Raw genomic sequence first — 25,945 nt, 5'->3', positions numbered from 1 at the left:
AAACCAGGGGGAGTTCCTGGGTCCCAGCATGGTAGAGCAGGCAAGTGCCAAAACCAGGGCCCTACAGTGCCTCAGCACAGGCTTGGAAAAGCACAACATGTGTGGTGTTCTCCAGCAACCAAATTTTCCAATGCCTCAGTACAACTCTAGGAAGCACAACTGCAGGAGGCACAGCTCCAGGCTGGCAGACATCCTCCAGCAGCCAAAAATTCAAGTGCAAATCCCAAGTGAGCAGGCAACTCCAAAGGGCCAGACTCCCCACCCCCACCTAGAGACCTGCAGTGTTGCTGACCCCAACTCAGCACCAGGTAAGCTGCTAGACCAATACAGTCTCTAGCAGCCAGAAAGTGAGGCCTCAGCACACAAAGCCAGGTACCAGGTCACAGCTCCCAGCACCAGAAGCTTTGGTCAGTGCCCCTGCACTCCACAGGAGAGATCAAATTTAAAAGCCAGGAAATAGGTAAATACCATGAGCAAAAAGTGGAAATGGACAATAACCATAGATTCTTATTATAGGGACAGGGAAGATCAAGGCACAAATTCAGAAGAGGAAAACATTCTCAATATAACCAAATATGACACCTCAAAAGTGAATATGTACTGGCCTCAAGCCCAAAAAGTCTTCCTGTAAGAGCTCATGAAGGATTTTAAAAGAAAAGAGAGGGAGAAGAAAATTGGGAAAAGAAATGAGATATTCAAGAGAGAGTCAATATCTTGGAAAGGAAGGACAAAAATTGACTGTATAAAACAAGTCCTTAAAAATACAACTGGCTAAATGAAAAAAAAAGTACACTGAAGTAAACTTGTCCTTAAAAATTAGAATTGGCCAAATGGAAAAAGAGGAACAAAAACTCACTCAAGAGAAGAAATCCTTAAAAAGTAAAATGGGCAAATGGAAAATTAGGTACAAAATCTAACTAAACAAAACAATTCCTTAAAAATTAGAACTGGGCAAGTGGAAGCTAATGACTCTCTGAGACAACAGAAATCCATCAAACAAAATGAAAAGAATGAAAAAAGAGAAGAAAATGCAAAAGACCACATTGGTATAAACAACTGACCTGGAAAATAGATCCAGGAGAGACAATCTAAGAATTATTGGTCTACCAGAAAGCCATGATGAAAAAAAAAGGCTGCATAGTATCTTTCAAGAAATCAAGGAAAACTACCCTGAAGTCCTAGAACTAGAAGGTAAAATAGTCAATGAAGAATCCAGCAATTACCTCCTGAAAAAGATCTCAAATTGAAAATGCCAAATTCAAATTGTAGCCAAATTCCAAAATTACTAAGTCAAAGAGAAACACTGCAAGCAGCCAGAAAGAAACAATTTAAATATCATGGAACCACAATCAGTATTACACGGGACCCTGAAGCTACCATATTAAAAGATCAGAGGGCATGGAATACAACATTCCAAAAGGCAAAGGGGCTTGGATTACAACCAAATAGAAACTACCCAGTAAAACTGGGCGTAATCTTTTAGCAGAGATGGATTTAAAAAAAAATGCAGGAGTTCCAAATCTTCCTGATGAAAAGACCAGAGCTCAACAGAAAATTTCATCTTCAAATACAAGACTTTAGAGAGGTATATAAAGGTAAACAGGAAAGAAAACAACAACAACAAAAACAACATATTATTATTAATTAAGTAAACTGTATACATCTGTACAAGGGGAGATGCCACTTGTGACTATTGAGAATTATTATTATTATTATTATTATTATTATTATTATTATTATGCCATTTAAAAGGGATATACAAAGACAGAGAGTGTGGGTATAAATTGACTTTGTTATGATGATAAAAATTGGAATTAAGTGGGGAAAAGTGATTGTACTGGAAGAAGAATAAAGGAGGTAGACAATGATAAATTATATCATATGAAAAGGCACAAAAACCTACCATGGTAGAAGAAAAGAAGAAAGAGAGATGAGCATTGTTTGAACTTTACTCTCATCAGATTTGTCTCAGACAGGGAATAACATAATCAGTTAGGTATAGAAATCTAACTTATCCTATAGGAAGTAGGATGGAAACATGGAATGAAAAGGGAGGGAACAAGTAGTAAGGGTAAAAAGGAAGAAAAGGGATGGGGCTAAAAGAAGGGAGGGCAGATTTAGGGAGGAAGTGGTAGAAAGCAAAACTCTAATGAGGAGGAAAAGGGAGAAAGGAGAGAGAAAAGCATAAAGAGATGGGGGATAGGATGGAGAGAAAGACACAGATAGTAATCCTAACTATGAACTCTCCAGTAAAACAGAAGTGGATAGCAAAGCAGAATAAGAACCATAATCCTACAATATGTTGTTCACAAGAAACACATTTGAAGTAGAGGGATGCACATAGAGTAAAGGTAAAAGGCTGCAGCAGAATATATTATGCTTCAACTGAAGCAAAAAAGCAGGGGTAGCAGTCTTGATCTCAGACAAAGCCAAAGCAAAAGTAGATATAATTAAAAGAGATAAGGAAGTAAACTACATCCTGCTAAAAGGTGCCATAAACAATGAAGAAATGTCATTACTAAACATATATGGACCAAATGGTATAGCATCCAAATTCTTAGAGAAGTTAAGGGAGTTACAGGAGGAAGTAGATAACAAAACTAAACTAGTGAAGGACCTCAACCTTCCCCTTTCAGAACTAGATAAATCTAACCACAAAATAAACAAGAAAGAAATTAAGGAGATAAATACAATTTTAGAAAAAAAAATAGATATAATTGACTTCTGGAGAAAATGAATGAGGATAGAAAGGAACATACTTTTTCTAGGTAGTACATCACACCTACACAAAAATTGATAATGTATTAGGGCATAAAACCTCTCAATTGAATGCAGAAAGGCGGAAAATTTGCAAAATATATTTTTGTTGTAAAAAGATGAAATTCTTTGCTTATTTAATGTTGCAATAGCATGAGATTAAGGAAGTAATATTGATTTCACAAACTACTGTACTATGAGGCACATGACTCCTCAGATAGAGAGCGTTAAGCAATTTCCTACATTTTAGTCTAATCATAAATATACTCTGTACCTATTTCCTTATTCTATCCATTAACAAAAGGTGATGCTCCCTTCAGTCTTGTTTGCCTTCCTGGCACTAGCCTGAGCATTCATTCCATGCAACATAGACAAAGAGTGCAAGTACCACGTGAACAGCAACAATAGCAACAATCGCGGCATAAAAATATCTGTTTCGGCTGGACATCCACAAGGTACCTTTAAACACATAAGATTCAGAAGAAAAATACAATCCAAAAAGTAAGGTGATCATTAAAGCTGTAAAAACCAGAAGAGTCTTCAGAGTAGATGTTAATGAGCCTTCATTTCTCAGCTACGGTGGCTGCAGCATGCTCAACATCATCTTCTCCAGCCCTTCCATCTCAGCTAGCGCTGGGAAAAGGGCAACAGTTACGGTAATAGTGACGGCATGTGCTGAAGCTTGCTCAATCACATAAGGTCACTCACACACACCGCCCACTCAGGTTGGGCAAGGGGAAGCAAAGTGAAGCCCTTCTCGAGGGTGCCGGGTCAGCTGACCCCTGACGGCTTCCCACGGGGAAAGGCAAAAATATTAAATGCATAATTTTCACATCATGATGCAAGAAAAATTACATGTAATAACGGCCTTGGAAAGATAGACTAAAAATTAATTGGAAACTAAATAATCTAATCCTAAAGAATGAGTGGGTCAAATGACAAATGATAGAAAAAATAACTTCATTCTAGAGAATGACAAAAATGAGAAAATGCACCAAAACTTATGGGATGCAGTGAAAGCAGTTATTAGGGGAAGGTTTTTATCTCTAAATGCTTACATGAATAAAATAGAGGAAGAAGGGATCAATGAATTGGGCATGCAACAACAACAAAAAAAAACCTAGAAAAAGAACAAATTGAAAATCCCCAATTAAATAAAAAATTCAAAATCCTGAAACCCAAAGGGGAGAATAATAAAATTGAAATTAAGAAAACTATTGAATTAATAAATTCAACTAAGAAATGGTTTAAAAACACAATACATAAGCCTTTTGTTCAGTTAAGGAAAAAAAGAGAAAACCAAATTTCCAGCATCAAAAATGAAAAGACTGTATTTACTATCAATGAAAAGGAAATTAAAACAAAAATTTAGAGCTATTTTTACCACCAGTATTCCAATAGATTTCACAATCTTAATGTAAGAGATGAATATTTACAAAAAACATAAATTGCTCAGATTAACAGAAGAGGAAATAAAATACTTACATAACCCCATTTCATAAAAAGAAATCGAAAAACCTCACAATAGACTACCTAAGATGGATTTATGTGAATTCTATCAAGCATTTGAAGAACTAATTTCAATACTACATAAACTATTTAGAAAAATTGGAAAAGGGGTCCTACCAAATTTTTTTTATACTACAAACATGCTACTGATACCTAAACCAGGAAGGAGAAGAAGAGAGAAAATAGAGACCAATTCCTCTAATGAATATAGATACAAAATTTTTAATTAAAATATTAGCAAAGAGATTACAGTAAGATATCTCAAGGTTAATACACTATGACCAGACAGGACTTTTACCAGGAATGCAGGGCTAGTTCAATATTAGGAAAGCTATCAGCATAATTGCCCATATCAAAAACAACAACAACAACTAACAGAAATCATACGATTATCTCAATAGATGCAGAAAAAAGCATTTCACAAAATACAACATCCATTCCTTTTGAAAACACTAGAAAGCATAGGAATAAACAGAGTCTTCCTTAAAATGATAGGTAACATCTATCTAAAATCATCAGCAAGCATTATATGTAATGTGGGTAAGCTAGAAGCATTTCCAAATAAGATCAGGGATGAAACAATGATGTCCATTATTACCACTGTTATTCAATATTGTACTAGAAATGTTAGCTTTAGCAATAAGAGAAGAAAAAGAAATTGAAGGAATTAGAGTAGGCAAAGAAGAAATAAAGTTATCAATTTGCAGATCATATGATCGTATACTTAGAGAATCCTAGAGAATCAAGTAAAAAATTACTTGAAATAATAAACAAATTTAACAAAGTTTCAGGATATAAAATAAACCCACATAAATCATTGGCATTTCTATATGTCACTAACAAAGCCCAACAGCAAGAAATAGAAAGAGAATCCATTTAAAGTTACTGTACACATTATAAAATATTGGGGAGTCTCCCTGCCAAAACAAACCTAGGAACTATATGAACACAATTACAAACCACTTTCCACACAAATAAATAAAGTCAGATCTAAATGATTGGAAAAATATCAGTTGCTTATGGGTTGGATGAACTAATATAATAAAAATGACACTTCTGCCTAAATTAAATTCAGTGTCATACCAATCTATAAAAAATATTTTATAGAGCTGGAAAAATAATAACAAAATTCATCTGGAAAAACAAAAAGTCCAGAATATCAAGGGGATTGCAAGGGAAATGCAACAGAAGGTGGCTTAGCTATACCAGATCTTAATTTGTATTATAAAGCAGCAATCATCAAAATTACTATAGGTTAGGTACAGAAGACAAAATAGTCAATGACTATAGTAATCTACTTTTTCATAAATCCAGAGAGTCCAGCTCATAGGATAAGAAGTCATTAACAAAAACAGCTGGGAAAACTAGAAAACAGTATGGCAGAAACTAGACATACACCAGTGTATTATACCCTATACCAAGACAAAGTCAAAATGGGTACATGATCTAGATATAAGGGCTGATATTATAATCAAAATAGGAGAGCAAGGAACAGTTTACCTGTCACAGCTATGGAGAAGGGAAGAATTTATGACAAAACAAGGGATAGAGAACATTAAAAAATGCAAAATGCATGATTTGGATTACACTAAATTGAAAAGATTTTGCACAAACAAAGGCAATGCAACCAAGATTAGAAGGGAGGCAGAAATCTGGGAAACAATTTTAATAACCAGTATCTCTGATAAATGCCTCATTTCTAAAATATATAGAGAACTGGTTCAAATATATAAGAATACATGTAATTTTCCACTTGATAAATGGTCAAAGGACATGAACAGGCCATTTTCAGATGAAGAACGTAAAGTTATCTATAGTCATATGAAAAAATGATCTAATTCACTATTGATTAGAGAAACACAAATCAAAACTACTCTGAGGTATGATATCATAATTATCAAATTGGCTAATATGACAAAACAGGAAAATGATAAATGTTGGAGAAGATGTTATAAAATTGGAACATTGATTCATTGTCGGTAGAGTTGTGACCTGATCCAACCATTCTAGAGAGCAATTTGAAATTATGCCCAAAGAGCTATAAACCTGTGCATACCCTTTAACCCAGTAATACCTCTTCTAGCTCTATCTCTCAAAGGGATCATAAAAACAGAAAAAGCCCCTTTATGTACAAAAATATTCATAGCAGCTCTTTTTGTGGTGGCAAAGAATTGAAAATCAAAGGGATGCCCATCAACTGGGAAGTGGCTGAACAAGTTATGTATGGTATATGAATGTAATGGAATACTATTGTGCTATAAGAAATGATGAGCAGGCAGACTTCAGCAAAACCTGGAAAGACTTATATGAGCAGGCAGACTTCAGTAAAACCTGGAAAGACTTATATGAACTGATGCTCAGTGAAATGAGAAGAACCGGGAGGACATTGTACACAATAACAGCCACATTGTGCAATGACAGACATTGATAAACTTAGCTTTTCTTAGCAATGCAAAGATCTAAGTCAACTCCAAAGGACTCATGATGGAAAATGCTATCCATATCCAGAGAAAAAATTATGGAGTCTGAATGCAGATTTAAGTATACTATTTGCTCTCCTCTTCTTTTATTGATTTCTTTACTCTTTCTCTTGGTTCCTCTGACTAGTTCTAATTTTTTTTTTTACACCATGACTAATGTTCCTATATGCTTAATATAAATGTTTAAGTAGAGCCTGTAATTGATTGCATGCCATCTTGGGGAGGGGGGAAAGAGGGAGGGAGAGAAAATTTAAAACTCAAAATCCTATCGAAGTGAATGTTAAAAACTAAAAATTAATTAATTATATATTTACCAAAAAAAAAAAAAAAACTTTCGCATCGCTGTTTTTTCTACTATTGGCTCTCATCATATACTATTATCATGCCTTCTTCTTCCCACCCTTTGAACCACCAAGGGGGAGAAGGAAAAATAACTGCTGTATTTTACTCATGAACACACACACTAAACACACAGCATACTTAACACAAGCAGCATTCCATAAAGACAGATAAAAATACAGAATATATGCCCAGCAGCCATCCTTTTATTGGGACCTGTCAAGGTGGCCACTTATGATCCATAATTACAAGCCCAGCACCCATGGTGAAATGGACCCAAAATTGCCCATGAGTCTTAACAAACACTTGGTTAAAGAGTCAAGATCTTGACTGAAAAGAGATAGCAGTTCAGGAAATTTGAAAGACTTACTCACCCAAGCCAAATTGTTGAGTCAAATCTGTACTGTAACACAAGAAGTCCCTGTTTGCGCTGGCCTTCTGGAGTAAAAAGCAGCAGTTGACTAGGCAGGAGTCTTTGAATTGCATTTCTAACACTAGATATGTCACCTTAAAAAAGACTGCCAAAACAGTAAAAACTAGGGTCTTTTAAATCAAGACGGAAATTTCAGTTTGGAGTCACCACCGTGCACCAGGGTGTAGGACTGCCTGAAGAGGGCAGAGGAAAGCAGGATTAAATCTCTTTTAACAGTGGAGGGAGTCTATTTGGAGGCACACCCTTGACAGTCTGTTACATAAGTTGTTTCACATAGCAACAAAAAGTCCATAGAGAAAACTTGTGCGAGGCTCTGTTTTCAATAGCCTTGGGGCAATTTAAAGCTCAGGGATCAGGCAAGGTCAGGTGCATTCAACAGTAGCATAGAATACAGTTTGATCTCATAAATATTTTTCATTACTTATTTAATGCTATTATGTGTTATGTGGGGTTAGCAACCATTAAAAACCAAATCATAGCTTTACCTTGATATACAGTCTCACAAACTAGCTGCTCAAGCTTTACTCACTTTCCCAAATGCATATTAGTGACTTCCACAATCCATATTTACACACCACTATGCTTATACTTCTATTTTCACATTAATTACATAAGGAGTACTCTCTTGGAATTTCTGCCTCTCCCTCCATACTCCCTAACAAATCTAAATCACTTCCACCCCTTGCATTGCTCAGGGTAAATCTTGATCCCCTTCAATAACTTGGGATTGCAAAAGCTAGCTTTCCTTTTAAAGTTACCCAAGTTCCTCGATACTGAAACACCAATGGCTCAATGGGACAAATCAACAGTCTCTGAACACATCTGGGACATTTGGACTACTGTGTTTCTCCTGAAGACTCAGTAGGGTTCCTGGAATAATTTCATCTTATGAAGAGTTACAAGACATTTTTAAGCTTGATTGGCTATTAGGACTGTGTCTCATAGATCCACATGAAAAGAATATTTTGGATCAAAATAGAACAGACAATGAAAGCATCTGCTAGTAACATCACTCCTAATGAGCTTCTACTTAGTTAAGGAGATTTTCAGTGAAAGTTGCTACCAAAAGTTTTAATCAAGCTAATGATGAACTTCAAATTACAGAAGAAACCTGGCAATACCTGAAGGTCAAAGTAAAAGTAGGCAGACTAAAGCATAGGAAATTAATATGAATTTGTGCTCCTGTGTATTAGCTTGCCAATTATAATTAATTATATAAAAGTAAGTAAATGAATAAACAACCTTGGCCTAGGTATTAGAAAATACATTAGAAAAAAAAATTTCTAACACCAGTAGTAGTATCTCTTAGTCTGGGCAATTCCCTGTCAAAGACAATTATATAAATGTGCGGGTGACATGTAAAGTTAGTCTTTCCACATGGCTTGGAAACTTTTTTAATAATTAAAATTTTTTATTTTTAGGTTACAACACTCAGTTCCACATAATTTTGAGTTCCAGATTTTCTTTCCCCCTGGCCCCCCTCCCTCCCCAAGACGTCATGGAATCCAATATATCTTCTACATATAAATTCACCTTAAACTTATTTACACAATAATCAAGTTGCAAAGAAGAATTATGATCAATGGAATGAATCATGAGAAAGAAGAGACAAAAAAAAACAAAAGAGAAAAAAAGGGAAAAAAAAGGAGAGTATACAGTGTGACTCAATCTGCATTCAGACTCCATAGTTCTCTCTCTGGACATAGATAGCTCTCTCCATCGTGAGTCCCCTGGAGTTATCCTTGCACCTTGTATTGCTGAGAAGAGTGAAGTCTATAAAGGCTAGTTATCACAGAATCCACATATCTGTGGTTATGTACAATGTTCTCCTGGTTCTGCTTCATTCACTCAGCATTATCTCATGTAGGTTTTCCAGGTTATTATGAAGTCCATCTCTTCCCCATTTCTTATAGCACAATAGTATTCCATTACCTTTATATACCACAACTAGTTCAGCCATTCCCCAATTGATGGGCATTCCCTTGATTTCCAATTCTTTGCTACTACAAAAAAAAGCCACTATAAGGATTTTTGTACATATGGGTCCTTTTCCCACTGGTGATCTGTTTGGGATACAACCCTAGAAGTGGCATAGCTGGGTCAAAGACTAGGAACATTTTTGTAGCCCTTTGGGCATCGTTCCAAAGTGCTCTCCAGAATGGCTGGATCAGTTCACAACTCCACCAGCAACATAACAGTGTTCCAGTTTTCCCACAACCTCTCCAACATTTATCATTTTCCTGTTTTGTCATTTTAGCCAATCTGACAGGATTGTTTTGATTTGCATTTCTCTAATCAGTTGTGATTTCAAGCATTTTTTCATATGCCAATAGAAATCTTTAATTTTCTTCCTCTGAAAACTGCCTGTTCATATCCTTTGACCATTTCTCAATTGGGGAATGACTTGTATTCCTATGAACTTCACTCAGTTCCCTGTATATTTTAGAGATGAGGTCTTTATCCAAGACATGAGTGGTAAAGATTCTTTCCCAATTTTCTGCTTCCCTCCTAATCTTTGTTGTATTGGCTTTTTTATACAAAAACATTTCAATTTGACACAATCAAAATTATCCATTTTGCATTTTGTAATGCTTTCTATGTCTTGTTGTGTCATGAATTCTTTGCTTTCCCATAAATCTGATAGGTAAACTATTCCTTACTTTCCCAAATTGCTTATAGAATCAGTCTTTATTCCTAAATCATGAACTCATTTTGACTTTATTTTGGTATATGGGGTAAGATATAGGTCTATGCCCAGTTTCTGCCCTACCATTTTCCAATTTTGCTAGCAGTTTTTTTTGTGAAATAGTTAATTCTAAGTCCAGAAGCTGGATTCTTTGGGTTTATCAAAGAGTAGGTTGCTATAGTCATTGACTACTGGGTCTTGTGTACCTATCCTATTCCATTTATCCACCGCTCTGTTTCTTAGACAGTACCAGGTAGATTTGATGACTGTTGCTTTATAGTACAGTTTAATATCTGGTATGGTTAGGTCACCTTCCCTAGCATTTCTTTTCATTAATTCCCTAGATATTCTAGACGTCTTGTTCTTCCAGATGAATTTTGTTATCATTTTACCCAGCTCTGCAAAATAATTTTTGGCAGTTCAACTTGTATGGCACTGAATAAATCAATTTAAGTAAAATTGTCATTTTTTATTATATTAGCTCAGCCTTACCATGAGCAACTTAGGTCCAGATGGTTTTAAATGTGAATTTTATCAAACATTTAAAGAACAACTAATTCCTATACTTTACAGACTATTTGGGAAAATAGGTGAAGAATGAGTCCTACCAAATTCTTTTTTATGACATAAATATGGTACTAATAACCAAACCAGGAAGAGTCAAAACAGAGAAAGAAAATTATAGACCAATTTCCCTAATGAATGTTGATGCAACATTTTTAAATAAAATATTTGCAAAAAGATTGCAGCAACTTATCATGAGAATAATACACTATGACCAGGTAGGATTTATTCCAGGAATATAAGGCTGGTTCAATATTAGGAAAACTATCAGCATAATTGATTATATCAACAACAAAACTAGGAGAAATCATATGATTATCTGAATTGATGCATAAAAACCTTTGACAAAATACAACACCCATTCCTATTAAAAACACTAGAAAACACAGGAGTAAATGGAGCCTTCCTTAAAATTATAAATAGCATCTACCTAAAACCAGCAACAAGCATTATTTGTAATGGGGATAAGCTAGATGCATTCCTAACAAGATCAGGGGTAAAACAAGGATGTCCATTATCGCCCCTACTATTCAATTTGATACTAGAAATGTTAGCTGCAGCAATAAGAAAAAGAAATTGAAGGAATTAGAATAGGCAAAGAAGAAACTAAATTACCACTTTTTGCAGATGGATGATTTACTTAGAGAATCCTAGAGAATCAAGTAAAAAAACTACTTGAAATAATAAACAACTTTAGCAACATTTCAGGATATAAAATAAACCCACATAAATCCTCAGCATTTCCTATACATTACTAACAAAGCCCAACAGCAAGAGACAGAAAGAGAAATTCCATTTAAAGTTACTGTAGACAGTATAAAATATTTGGGTGTCTATCTGCTAAGACAAACCCAGGGCCTATACAAACATAATTATGAAACAATTTTCATGTGAATAAAGTCAGATCTAAATAATTGGAAACTACATTTTGAGATAGCATGACATAGTAGACAGCACAATGGGGTTGGAGGAAAGATACAGAGTTCTAGGCTCAATCTTAATTTCCTCATAGTAAGAATAATGATACTTGCATTATCTACTTTAAACTGTGGTTGAGGTAAAATATAACATGTATGGGAGTGGGACCTCCTAAAAAAAACAGCAAAGTATGAAAATAGGGTCTATTTAACATTTAGAGAACCCAAGTGTATAGAAAAGTTTAATTGAGGAATTTAATTTTTTGAAGTTAAATTTTAAAAATGGAGTTACTGCTTTCTTAAATGCTTTAAGAATTGATGGTACATATTGGTGGAGTTACTGACTTAAAAAAATAAAACGAATTAAATTAATAACCTGATCTATCTGGCAGTAGATTGAAAGTAATAGATCATTAAAAAACACAGGGGTGTAGCCAAGATGGTGTTGAGAAAGCAGAAATTACCAGAGCTCTCTTACAAATTCTGTCAAATACCTCTAAAAAAAGTGAATCTGAGCAGATTTGAGAGAGTTAGAAGCCACTAGCAGACTGAATTTGGTAGATTTCCAAGCCAGGACAGTTACAGGGACAACAGGATAAATCTGTTGGCTGGGAGAGAGGCATGCAAAACTAAATCATACCTGAGCAGGAACAGGAGGAGGCCCAGGGCTGAAGTGCCAGTTACAGTGGCAATCCCCAGTCCTCTCGGCCCAGGTTGGCAGACTGTCAAAGCTACAGGAGATACCAATGCAGAGCCCGCAGCCATGAAAGCAGTTACTACTGAGGCTGTCAGCCCACAGTCTAAAGGTTTGAAACTTGCCTTCTTGAATCTCCAGGAGCTATGATGAGCCAAGGGCTCTCATCCCTCCCTTCTTCACTCCACCCCCCACCATGAGAAAGCCTGAAAAAGAGGAGGCAGAAGTGGGGCTTCAGTAGCCTTTTTAGCTTGGGAAGCAAGCAAGACCCGTGCTTGCAGTGGCAGAAAGAGACTAGTGCAAGAAGAGAGGAGTCCCAGCGGGCCCCATCTCAGGAGGCCAGTGGGAGTTCCTGAGCTCCAGGGGGGTGGAGATAGTCAGCTCCAGCACCAGGATCCCAGACATGCCTTCAAACAACCAGGGGAAGTGGGAGACACCAGTGCAAACAACTACTGAGACCATCCATGCTGTAGCTTAGACCTATGGTAAGAGGAGACTTCCAGCAGCCAGACCACCCCTCACCCCACCTCACACCAGGACCTTCAGTGTAAACTAGAGGAACTCAAAAAGACATCACCTGGCATCGATGTTGGCACAAACCAGCCAGCTCCAGCTCAGCACAAGGTGAGCAGCATCATTATATAGCCTCTAGCTGACAAAACCAGAGGCCACAGCACACAAAGGCATTAGTCAGGCCCCCAGGTCCCAGCACAAGAATCTTGAGACAGAGCCCCTGGAGCAAAGAAGGAGAAAACCACTTTAAAAGGTAGGAAAAAGAAACCCATCATGAAAAAATTTCCAGAAAACCAAGGACTATTGATTCTTATTATGGAGACAGGAGAAGATTAAAATATAAATTCAGGAAAGGACAGCATTGACACTATATGCACTTCAGAAACCTCAAAAGGGAATGTCAACAGGTCTAAATCCCAAAAGTCATTCCTGAAAGAGCTCAAGGAGGATTTCAAAAGAAAGAGAGGTAAAATGAAAAACAGAGGGAAAAAGCACTGATGAGAACAAATCTTTAAGAAGTAAAATTGTGGAAATGGTTAAGGAGGTTCAAAATCAAATTGGAGAGAATGACTCCTTGAAAAGTAAAATTAATCAAATGGAAAAGAAGGTACAGAAGATAAATGAAGAAAACAAATCATTAAAAATTAGATTTTGGCAAATAGAAGCTAATGACTCTATGAGGAATCAAGAATCAGTCAAACAAAATCTAAAGAATAAAAGATAGAAGAAAATGTGAAATATCTGATTGGAAATGTAACTGGCCTGAAAAATATATTAAGGAGAGGTAATCTAAGAATTATTTGTGTCATGTAAAACCATGATGAAAGAAAGATCCTGGAGAGTATCTTCCATGAAATCATTAAAGAAAACTACCCAAAATCCTAAAACCAGAGGGTAAAATAGTCATGAAAGAATCCACCAAACACCCCATGAAAAAGATCCCAAGTTGAAAACTCCAAGGAATATTGTAGCCAAATTCCAGAATTATCAGGTCAAGGAGAAAATACTGTAAGCAGATAGAAAGAAACAATTGAAATATGGAGGAACTACAGTCAGGATCATGTAGCACTTTGCAGCTACTTTATTGAAAGACAGTGGGAATTGGAATATGATAACCTGATAGTCAAAGGAGCTTGGAGTACTACCAAGGATTAACTACCCAGCAAAACAGAGCATAATTTTTTTTCAGACAAGATGAACATTCAATGAAATAAGGGAGTTCCAGACCTTCCTGATGTAAAGGCCAGAGTTCAATGGCTCAATGGAAAATTTGTTCTTCAAATACAAAACTCAAGAGAGACATAAAAATGTAAACCGGGGGAAAAGTTGTATTCAATAAGGGCAATTTGTTTACATGCTTATATAGTGTATGTGTGTGTGTGTGTGTATATATATATATATATATATATATATATATATATATATATATGTATGTATATGCATATGTCAATTTGGAGAGTGGTACAGTTCCTATGGAAATTAAAAAAAAGAGAGAGATTCATAGACTGAGGTTATCAGTATAAAGTAACTAATGTGATGATATAAATATATAAAGGGTGAAAAGGGATTGTTCTGGGAGAAGAGGTAAGGAGGAGGTAGAACAGGGTAAATTACATCATATAAAGAGGCAAAACGCATCATAGTAGATAGAGAGAAGGGAGAGAGAAGAGCAGCTTTGAGCTTTACTCTCACGAGATTTGGTTCAAGGAGGGAATAACATACTCTAATAAGTATAGAAATCAAACGTGTCCTACAGGCCAGTAGGAGTAGAAAGAGGAAAAAGAGGGGGAGGCATGTTTAGAAGGGAGGGAAGAAATAGCAAAAGGGAAAAGGGTAAGATAAAGGAAGGGTGTCAATAGGGAGGGAAAATTGAGGAAGGCAGTGGTCAAAAACAAAACTCTTTTGAGGAGTGAAAGAGAAAAGGAAGAAATAAAGCATAAACAGGGGGGAAATAGGATGAAGAAAAAAACACAGATAGTAATCATAACTGTGAATATGAATGGGATGAACTCTGCCATAAAACAGTGGTGGATAGCAGAATGAGTTAAAAACCATAATCCTATAATATATTGTTTACAAGAAACACATTTAAAACAGGGGGATAAATACAGGTAACAATTAATTCTGATACTATATTGACTATTTGGGAAAATAGGCAAAGAAGGAATCCAACTAATCCTTTTTTATGATGCAAATGTGGTACTAATACCTAAACCAGAAAGAGTCAAAACAGAGAAAGAAAATTATAGACCAATTTCCCTAATGAATATTGATGCAAAAATTTTAAATAAAACATTAGCAAAAAGACTGCAGAAACTTATCACAAGAATAATACGCCATGACCAGGGAGTATTTATTCCAGCAATGCAAGGCTGGTTCAATTTTAGGAAAACTATCAGTATAATTGATTATATCAACAACAAAACTAGGAGAAATCATATGATTATCTCAATAGATGCAGAAAAACCTTTTGACAAAATACACCACCCATTCCTATTAAAAACACTTGAAAGCATAGGAATAAACAGAGTCTTCCTTAAAATTATAAGTACCATGCACCTCAAACCATCAGCAATCATTATATATAATGGGGAAAAGCTAGATTCATTCCTAATAAGATCAGGCATGAAACAAGAATGTCCATTATCACCAGTATTATTCAATTTGGTACTAGAAATATTGACTTTAGCAATAAGAGAAGAAAAAGAAATTGAAGAATTAGAATAGGCAAAGAAGAAACTAAGTTATAGCTCTTTGCAGATGATTTGCTTAGAGAATCCTGTAGAATCAAATAAAAAACTACTTGAAATAATAAACAACTTTAGCAAAGTTGCAGGATATAAAATAAACCCATATAAGTCCTTGATATTTCTATATATTACTATCAAAGCCCAACAGGAAGAGATAGAAAGAGAGATTCCATTTAAAGTTACTGTGGACACTATAAAATATTTGGGAGTGTACCTGCCAAGACAAACCCAGAACCTATATTAATTCAATTACAGAACATTTTTACACAAATAAAGTCATATCAAAATAAATGACAGTTGTTCAAGCTAATATAATAAAAATGACAATTTTACCTAAATTAATCTACTTATTCAGTGCCATACCAATCAAACTACCAAAAATTGTTTTACAGAGCTGGATAAAATAATTACAAAATTCATCTGGAAGAACAAAAGGTCCAGAAAATTAAGGGAATTAATGAAAAAGAGTGGTAGGGAAGGTGGCCTAGCCACACCAGATATTAAACTGTATTATAAAGCAGAAGTCATCGAAACAACTTGTTACTTGCAAAGAAACAGAGTGGTGGATCAGTGGAATAGACTGGGTACAAAAGAGGTAGTAAACAATGACTATTGCAATCTACTCTTTCATAAACCCAAATAATCCATGTTCTGGGTCAGGAATTCAGTATTTCATAAAAACTTCTGGGAAAATTGGAAAACAGTATGGCAAAAACTGGGCATAGACCAATATCTTACACCATATCCAAAAGTAGAGTCAAAATGGGTTCATGGTTAACGAATAAAGGCTGATATCATAAGCAATTTGGAAAATCTAGGAATAGCTTACCTGGCAGAATTATGGAGAAGGAAAGAATTCATGACCCAACAAGAGATAGAGAGGATTACAAAATGCAAATTGCACAATTTGGATTATGTCAAATTGAAAAGTTTTTGTACGTAAAGAAGGGAAGATGGCAGCTGGAAAGCAAGGACTTGCATAATCTCTCCCCCAAATGCCTCCAAACTCTTGTAAAAATGTCCCTGAACAAATTCTAGAGCTGCAGAACCCATGAAATAGCAGAGGGAAAAAAGGTCTCCAGCCCAGGAGAGCCTGAATGGTCACCGGGAAGGGTCTATCACTAGGTGCTGAGAGTGGAGGGCAGCCCATCATGGGCTGCACTGGGACAGACCAGATCCAGAATCAGCCAACTGGAACAGGCTTTGGGACTATGAATCAGTGAGCTGTGGCAGTTACCAGACTTCTCAACCCACAAACGCCAAAGAGCAGGTTGGGGGAAACTGTGGAATCCAGTTGAGAGCTGTCTGATCACCAGCCCTGGGAGTGACAGAAGTAGTACATCAGTGGTGGTGGCAGCAGCAGGAAATGCCTGAGGCTACTTCCAGAGCTACAGTGTCAGCTGCTTCCTGAGACCCTGGTTCACACAGTGGGAGGACTCTAGCAGCAGATCAGAAAGGAAGTGCAAGGAGCACTTTGGGGGCACAAAGGCAGATTCTCTTGCTGTGCCCTGCTTGCTTTGATATTGTGGTCCTAGTTGGCAGTTCTTGGCAGAGGAGGAGTGCTGCAGTGACAGAGCCTGGGTAACAGTGGAGTTTAAAAAGCTCTGAAAACAGCAAGGCTTGGATCCTAAAGCTTAGGACAAAGGACTCTCTACAAGCAGTCATATCCTGACAAAAAGCTCAAGGGTGAAGTAGTTGGCTGGGAACATGAACAGGAAGCGAAAATGAACTCGGACTTGAACCCAGACTCAAACTCGAACTCTAGATTCCTTTTTTGGTAACAAAGAAGATCTAAACATACAGCCAGAAGAAGTCAACAAAGTCAAGGAGCCTACATCAAAATCCTCCAAGAAAAATATGCATTTGTCTCAGGCCATGGAAGAGCTCAAAAAGGATTTGGAAAAGCAAGAAAGAGAAGTAGGGGAAAAATTGGGAAGAGAAATAAGAGTGATGCAAGAAAACCATGAAAAACAAGTCAACAACATGCTAAAGAAGAACCAAAAAAGTACTGAAGAAAATAACACCTTAAATGACAGACTAACCCAAATGTCAAAGAAGCTCCAAAAAGCCAATGAGGAGAACAATGCCTTGAAAGGCAGAATTAGCCAAATAGAAAAGAAGGTCCAAAAGACCACTGAAGAAAATACCACCTTAAAAATTAGATTGGAGCAAGTGAAAGCTAGTGACTTTATGAGAAATCAAGACATTATAAAACAGAACCAAAGGAATGAAAAAATGGAAGACAATGTGAAACATCTCATTGGAAAAACTGCTGACCTAGAAAATAGATCCAGGAGGGATAATTTTAAAATTATTGGACTACCTCAAAGCCATAATCAAAAAGAGAGCCTAGACATCATCTTTCAAGAAATTATCAAGGAAAACTGTCCTGATATTCTAGAGCCAGGGGGTAAAATAGAAATTGAAAGAATCCACTGGTTGCTTCCTGAAAAAGATCCCAAAAAGAAAACTCCTAGGAATATTGTTACCAAATTCCAGAGCTCCCAGATCAAGGAAAAAATGCTTCAAGCAGCCAGAAAGATGCAATTTGAGTATTGTGGAAACACAATCAGGATAATACAAGCTCTACCAGCTTCTACATCAAGGGATCGAAGAGCTTGGAATATGATATCCCAGGGGTCAAAGGAACTAGGATGAAAACCAAGAATGATCTACCCAGCAAAACTGAGTATCATACTCCAAGGCAACATATGGATTTTCAATTAAATAGAGGACTTTCAAGCTTTCTAAGTGAAAAGACTGGAGATGAATAGAAGCTAGTGACTTGACGAGAAATGAAGATATTATAAAACAGAACCAAAGAAATGAAAAAATGGAAGACAGTGTGAAATATCCCATTGGAAAAACCACTGACCAGGAGAATAGACCCAGGAGAGATAATTCAAAAATCATTGGACTACCTGAAAGCCATGATCAAAAAAAGAACCTAGACATCATCTTTCAAGAAATTATCACGGAGAACTGTCCTGATATTCTAGAACCAGAGGGTAAATTAGAAATTGAAAGAATCCACTGATCAACCTCTTTAAAAAAGATCCCCAAAAGAAAACTCCTAGGAATATTGTCACCAAATTCCAGAGTTCCCAGGTCAAGGAGAAAATACTGCAAGCAGCCAGAAAGCAACAATTTGAGGATTGTGGAAACACAATCCAAATAATACAAGATCTAGCAGCTTCTACATTAAGGGATCGAAGGAATTGGAATACGATATTCCAGAGGTGAAAAGAGCCAGGATTAAAACCAAGAATCACCTATCCAGGAAAATTGAGCATAATGCTCCAAGGCAAAATATGGATTTTCAATAAATAAAAATAGAGGACTTTTAAGCTTTCTCACTGAAAAGACCAGAGCTGAATAGAAAATTTGACTTTCAAACACGAGAATCAATTGAAGCATGAAAAGGTAAACAAGAAAGAGAATTCATAAGGGACTTACTAAAGTTGAACTGTTATGTTTACATTCCTACACGGAAAGATAATGTGTGTAATTCATGAGACCTTTCTCAGTATTTGGGGAATTTAAGGGAATATAGACAGAGGGCATAGGATGAGTTGAACATGAAGGGATGATATCTAAAAAAATGAATAAGGGGTGAGAGAGGAATATATTGAGAGAGGGAGAAATGGAGAGATAGAATGGGGCAAATTATCTCACATAAAAGTGACAAGAAAAAGCAGTTCTGTTGGAAGGGAAGAGGGGGCAGATGAGGGGGAATGAGTTAATCTTACTCTCATAGGATTCAACTTGAGGAGGGAATAACATATACACTCAATTGGGTATCTTACACCACAGGAAAATAACGGGAAGGAGATAACAAAGGGGGGATGATAGAAGGGAGGGCAAATAGGGGGAGGAGGTAATCAAAAGCAAACACTTTTAATAGGGTTAGGATCATGGGAGAAAATTGAATAAAGGGAGACAGGATAGAATGGAAAAAAATATAGTTAGCCTTTCACAACATGAGCATTGTGGAAGTATTTTACATAATGATACATGTGTGATCTATGTTGAATTGCTTGCCTTCCTAGGGAGGGTGGGTGGGGAGGGAAGAGGGGAGAGAATTTGGAACTCCAAGTTTTAAGAGCAGATGTTTAAAAAAGTTGTTTTTTTGCATACAGCTGGGAAACAAGATATATAGGGAATGGGGCATAAAGATCTATCCTGCCGTACAAGAATGTAAGGGGAAAAGGGATTGGGGGGAGTGGGGTGAAAGAAGGTAGGGTTGACTGGGGAATGGGGCAATCCGAATGTACGCCATCTTGGAATGGGGGGAGGGTAGAAATGGGGAGAAAATTTGTAACTCAAAATTTTGTGGAAATCAATGTTGAAAACTAAAATATTAAATAAAAATGATAAAATTACAAAAAAAAAGTTTTTGTACAAACAAACAAATGCAACAAATATTGGGAGGGATGCAGAAAATTGGGAAAGGATTATTACAACCAGTGTCTCTGATAAAGTTCTCATATCTAAAATATTCAGGGAACTGAGGCAAATTTATACGAATACAAGTCAGTTTCCAATTGGAAAATGGTCAAAGGATATGAACAGGCAGTTTTCAGAGGAAGAAATTTAAAATGTTTATACTCGTATGAAAAAATGCTCTAAATCACTATTGATTAGAGAAATTCAAATCAAAACAACTCTTAGGTACCACATCTCTCTAGTCAGGTTGGCTAACTTGACAAAACAGGAAAATCATAAATTTTGGAGAGAACGTGGGGAAATTGGAACATTGTCACATTGTTGGTGGAGTTGTGAACTGATCCAGTCAGTCTGGAGAACAATTTGGAACTACATCCAAAGGGCAATAAAAATGTTCATACAGTTTTACCCAGCAATACCACATCTTGGGCTGCATCCCAAAGAGATCACATAAGTGGGAAATAGACTAGTACGTACAAAAACATTCATAGCAACTCTTTTAGTGGTGGCAAAGAATTGGAAATCAAGGGGATGCCCATGAATTGGGGAATGTCTAAACAAATTGTGGTATATGAATGTAATGGAATGCTATTCTGCTGTAAGTAATGAGGAATAGATAGACTTAATTACAACCTCAAATGTTGTATATGAACAGATGTTGAGTGAGGGGACCAGAACCAGGAGACCATTATACACAATTACAGACACCCAGTATCTGTAAGGACTAACTTTGATACACTTGGCTCCTCTCATCAATCCAAGGTTCAAAGATAGCTCCAAAAGGCTCATGATGGAAAAAGCTATGCACATCCAGAGAGGGAATTATGGAGTCTGAATGCAGATCAAGGCAAACTTTTTGCTCTCTTTTTTTCCTTCTTTTTTGGTTTCATTTCTTTTTTTCTCATGATTCATTTTATTGGTTATAATTCTTTTTTACAACTGAACTGTTATGTAAATAAGTTCAATGTGAAGGTATATGTAGAGCCTACTTTGGATTTTACACCATCTTGAGGGAGAGAGAGAAGGAGTGGGAGGGAGAGAAAATGTGGATCCCAAAAATTTGTGGAACTGAAAATAAAAAAAATGAATTTATTTTAAAAACAAGAAATGTTTAATTTCTTTAGCGGGCTTGTAAAGTAATGTGATAGCTTAACAACAGCATAAGTTTATAGAACGTTTAAAATTTGACAAAGACCTACAACCAAATCCCCATCATTGGATCTTTACGCAGAACCCTGTAGAGTAGGCACTAGAGGAGGTATTATTATACTTATATCCAGATGAGAAAAAAAATACATGTATATATATATATATATATATATATATGTATATGTATATGTATATATATATATATATATATATATATATATATGTATATGTATATATAGAGAGAGAGGTGGGGGGGGAGGGAGGAAGACTGAATCACTTTTCCAAAATCAAATGGCAAATAAATGTCAGTGGGTAGAATTTGAATTCTAGGTTTTCTTAAATTAAGTCATAAGGAAACAAAGAATTACTAATTCTTTAAACATTTCTGGAAAGTTGCAGTTTATTCTTTTTTTTAGTTTTGAGTATGACCATTAGCCCTAGTGTACAACAGTCTATGCAAAACTAATAAATTAGAATTCCAATACCAGATATATATATATATATATATATATATATATATATACACACACACACACACATATATATATACATATATATATATATATTCATATGTATATATGTACCCATATACATACATATATTTACTATAGTTCAATTAAAAATAAAAATTGAAACTTGATGAACTCAGTAATTTCCCTGGGGTATAGGGAAAGAAAACCTTTCTTGTGGTAGCAGAATAGTGCTTTCTCATTTTTTTCTTCCTCCTTAAACACAAAATTTTCTCAGAAATTTCATTAGAAGGGACATTCTTTCTAAAAGTGGAGTCCTTGTCCTAGGAAAAGGCACACAGATCAAGCCCACTTTAAACTATTGAGTAACCTCACTTTGGAACACAGATCCAACCCGCTTTAAACTAGTGAATAACCTCAGGTTTAGTTCTATTTTTGGATGTGTGAGCAGTGTCTATCTGAAGACTTGCTCTAGGTTAACACTTAAAAAGTCTATGCATCTTCCCATTTGATTCCTAATTGTCTATCCTGTGCCCTTAAATCATTTTAGGAGATTCTATCACAAAAACTCTATGGTGGGTTTTATTTCTTTAATTATATCAAACCAGACACTCTATCTCCAGACTTTAAGACTTTTCACAGACTGTTCCCTAGGCCTACTATATTTTCCTTCCTTATTTCTGCCTCCTGGATTCTCTAGTTTTGAGTCACAACTAAAATTCCACCTTCAACAGGAAATTTTTATTAAGGAGCCTTAATGCTAGTACTTTTTCCCAACTGACTATCTCCACTGTATCCTGTGTTTATCATTTGTACAGGGGTTTTTCATGTGTTCTCCCCCATTAGATTGTGAACACTTTGAGAACAGAAACTGTTTTGCCTTTTTTCATATATTCAGTTTTTAGCACAGTATCTTGTACATTGTTATTGTTGTTCAATCGTTTAGTTCTATCCAATTCTTCATGACCCCATGTATCATCCTGTACATGGGGTTTCCTTGATAAAGTTACTGGAGTGGCATACCTTTACTTTCTCCAGTTGATTGAGGCAGACAAGTTAAATAACTTGCCTGGAGTCAAAGAGTTAGTGAGTGTCTGAAGCTGGATTTGAACTCAAGTCTTCCAGATTCTAGGTCCAGTGCTCTATCCACTGAGCCACCTAGCAGCCTCTGACCAAGTTTTAGGAACCATTTTATTTTGTTTTTCTAGTGCTTTCAAATTAACCTACAGAATGACCAACAAAGACAAAAGCTTTAAGTAACTGACTATCTCCTCATCTACCTGTATCCTGTCTTTTTAGGCTCTAAGCTTATGTTAAACATGCAGAGGGAAGAAGGACTAGGGGAACAAATGTAGAAGGCATGAACAAAATTAAGCTCAAGTTGACAATCAACTTGCCGAAACAGGAACCTGGCAGCTATTGCTATGGCTTCCTAAAAATGCCCTTGAAAACTAAGATTGACTGTGCCTCCTGGAAGGGGACTGATGAACATAATTCAGTCACCAAATTCCCCAAGACCCCTTTGGATGAGTGTAACACCAATGTTACTAGCAGCTGCTGTGGAGGCATAAGACCAAAAACACCAGCCCACAGGAGGGCCTTTAGCACAGGTTCTTTGATCTGCTTTTCTAAGGAAAGCAACTTTAAGGGATTTATAATCTTACTTTAAATATACATATATTATTCACTTATTTCAGGGGGAAAAGTCAGCACCCTGAACTTCAGAGAAAACACAAACAGAAATTACAAGCAGAAATTATATAAACAGAACAAATAACACAAATCAGCAGACAGGGCTTCTGTCTATCCATAGCAATCCATACATAGTTAACACAGAGAGAAGCACCAACATCTAGGTTTTCAAAGCTAGGGGCTCCTTAATGGCTACCCAGAGTCTTGTCTGGCCAAATCACATGAATACTCTTCTGATGAGTGAGCCCCTAAAGCAAAATGCTAACAGAGTACATATACACTTCTTCAGGGTCAGAGGGCATCACAACTATGTTACTCAAATTCATGTGGCTTAGACTTTCTTGTGACTTCAGCAGGTCATCAAAGACTTAATTCAATCAAAGATGCTTGACTGAAACAAAGGCAAGACTCAATCAAAGGCATTTCATCACCTTAGTGCTAAAAAACATTCCAAAAGAAAAAAAAAAACAATGAAAAGTCCCACTTTACCAGCCATTACAGTGAGATAATGGGTAAGAAAATAAAGACCTTAGAAATACATAATTTATCCTTGTTAGAAAGTTGGGTCTCTTTTAAATATAAGGGAGTAATCCTGTGGTAGCATAAATGAAATTCCAAATTGAAAGCCATGTGAAATGTTAAGAGATAGGAAGATTAACAAAAGAAATAACTAAAAATGGAAGTTTGTTAATAGTCTCTGAAAGCACCTACTTCTTTCTTTTTCTCTTCTCTGAAAAGAATTGTGATTGCCATTAAAATTTCAGTGAATGTTCATTAATGATGTTGGCCTATAGCTTTCCTTTTGTTTTATATTTCTCTAGTTTTGATATGAGGACTATATTCATCTCAAAAACACATTTTGTTAAGATGATTTCTAAGTTTTCTGATTGGCAAAGAAGATTATTGGCTAATATTGTATATATTTGCTTTGTGCTCAGATATAGGTCGCACTAAAAGGACTCTGAGATCCCTTCCAACTGTGAGATTATACAGCCATAAAATCAAATATTTTTATGGGGGAGAAATATAAATGATGTAGTATACAAAATTTCTCATTTTTGAATATATTTTTATATTTGAATTTTAAAAATTACTTTACAGTACAACCATACATTTATATATTTCAAATATTCATATATTTGCATATAGTTACCTAATACAATATTATATATATATACACATACATACATATATATACATACATATATTTTTATATATATACACATTAATACATATATATATATATATACATATATATGTATATACCACTCATCTATTGATATCCATTAAAGCATGGATCTAGATATGTAAATAGTTATGGATAGAGCACTGAATCTAAGTGTAAAACTTACATCTGACAATTATTAATTATATAACCAGAGAAGTTATTTAATCACTATCTGTCTTAGGTTCCTTATTGGTAAAACAAAGAAAATGATAGTATGTACCTCCCAGGGTTGTTCTGAGGATGAAATGAAGTAATATTTCTAAAGTACATTTGAAATCTTAAAGAGATTTATAAGTGATTTATCATTGTGATTATATTATCATTAATATTAATTATTATTTACATAATACGCAGCAGGGAATAGTGCATAGAAAGCTGGCCTCAGACTCTAGAAGATTGTACTTTAATCCCTACTGCTGACACATATTGGCTGCATAACCTAGGAAATTCACTTAACTCATTTACTTTCTCATTTTTTTTTACCAAACACATCTTGAGAGATTTGGGGGACAAAATCATGTTTCCTAATCTTTAGTGTTTCTGAAAGCACCTCCCCAAAGGCTCCATGATGTAGTCCATTCTGAAAGACTGTAAGTACAGAGAAGGTGCCAAATTACATTGGTAAAAGGTTGTTTTTTTCTTCCAGAAATTCCCTATGCCAATGAAATCATAGACCTACTCTATACAGCTATAACCATGGATGTAGACATAATATGGATAGGTATATAAATATTTTAGAGATGACCCAAGGTTTTTTAAGGTTATGCCAGCTGTGTAAAATTTAGCTACATCTTTTTGTTGTTGTTGTTCAGTTGTATCAGAATCTCCACAATCTCATTTGGGGTTTTCTTTGCAAAGATACTAGAGTGGTTTTTCATTTCTTTGTCCAGTTCTTTTTACAGATGAGGAAACTGAGGCAAATAGGGTAAAATGGCTCACCTAGAGTCACACAACTAGTAAGAGTCTTCCTGTCTCCTGTCCTGGAACTATGTCTACTATCCCAGCTATCTACTACTATGTCCTAGTAATTTGTAAATACTTCAAGAATGGGTGGAGAAGTGGATAATGTTTCTGTCATCCATGTACCCTTCTAGCCAGATTGGAAAAAAATTGTTGCCAAGGGTTGATCATCCAATGATGAATTCTTGTGACCATAGCAACTCATGGAATTTTGCTTGTTATGCAAAACAACTTACCTAATGAAATTTTGAGATGCCTAACCCCTCCCACCTGTAGCCCAGTCATTCTTTCTGACTTAATATCCTACACAAATTCCATTCCTAGTCCCCAACTTGGGTACCCCAGCACTTGCTCTGTG

General features: G+C 35.9%; 1 pseudogene; it reads right to left on the bottom strand.

The window, feature by feature from the left end:
• Positions 1-3,073: 3,073 nt before the first annotated feature.
• Positions 3,074-3,439, bottom strand: LOC118840752 (annotated as a pseudogene).
• Between the last annotated feature and the right edge of the window lie 22,506 nt (positions 3,440-25,945).

The sequence above is a fragment of the Trichosurus vulpecula genome, chromosome 3, assembly GCF_011100635.1.
Source record: "Trichosurus vulpecula isolate mTriVul1 chromosome 3, mTriVul1.pri, whole genome shotgun sequence".
NCBI classification, from domain to species: Eukaryota; Metazoa; Chordata; class Mammalia; order Diprotodontia; family Phalangeridae; genus Trichosurus; species Trichosurus vulpecula.
The sequence above is the reverse complement of the archived record's forward strand: the minus strand, read 5'-3'. Positions and strand labels throughout refer to the sequence as shown.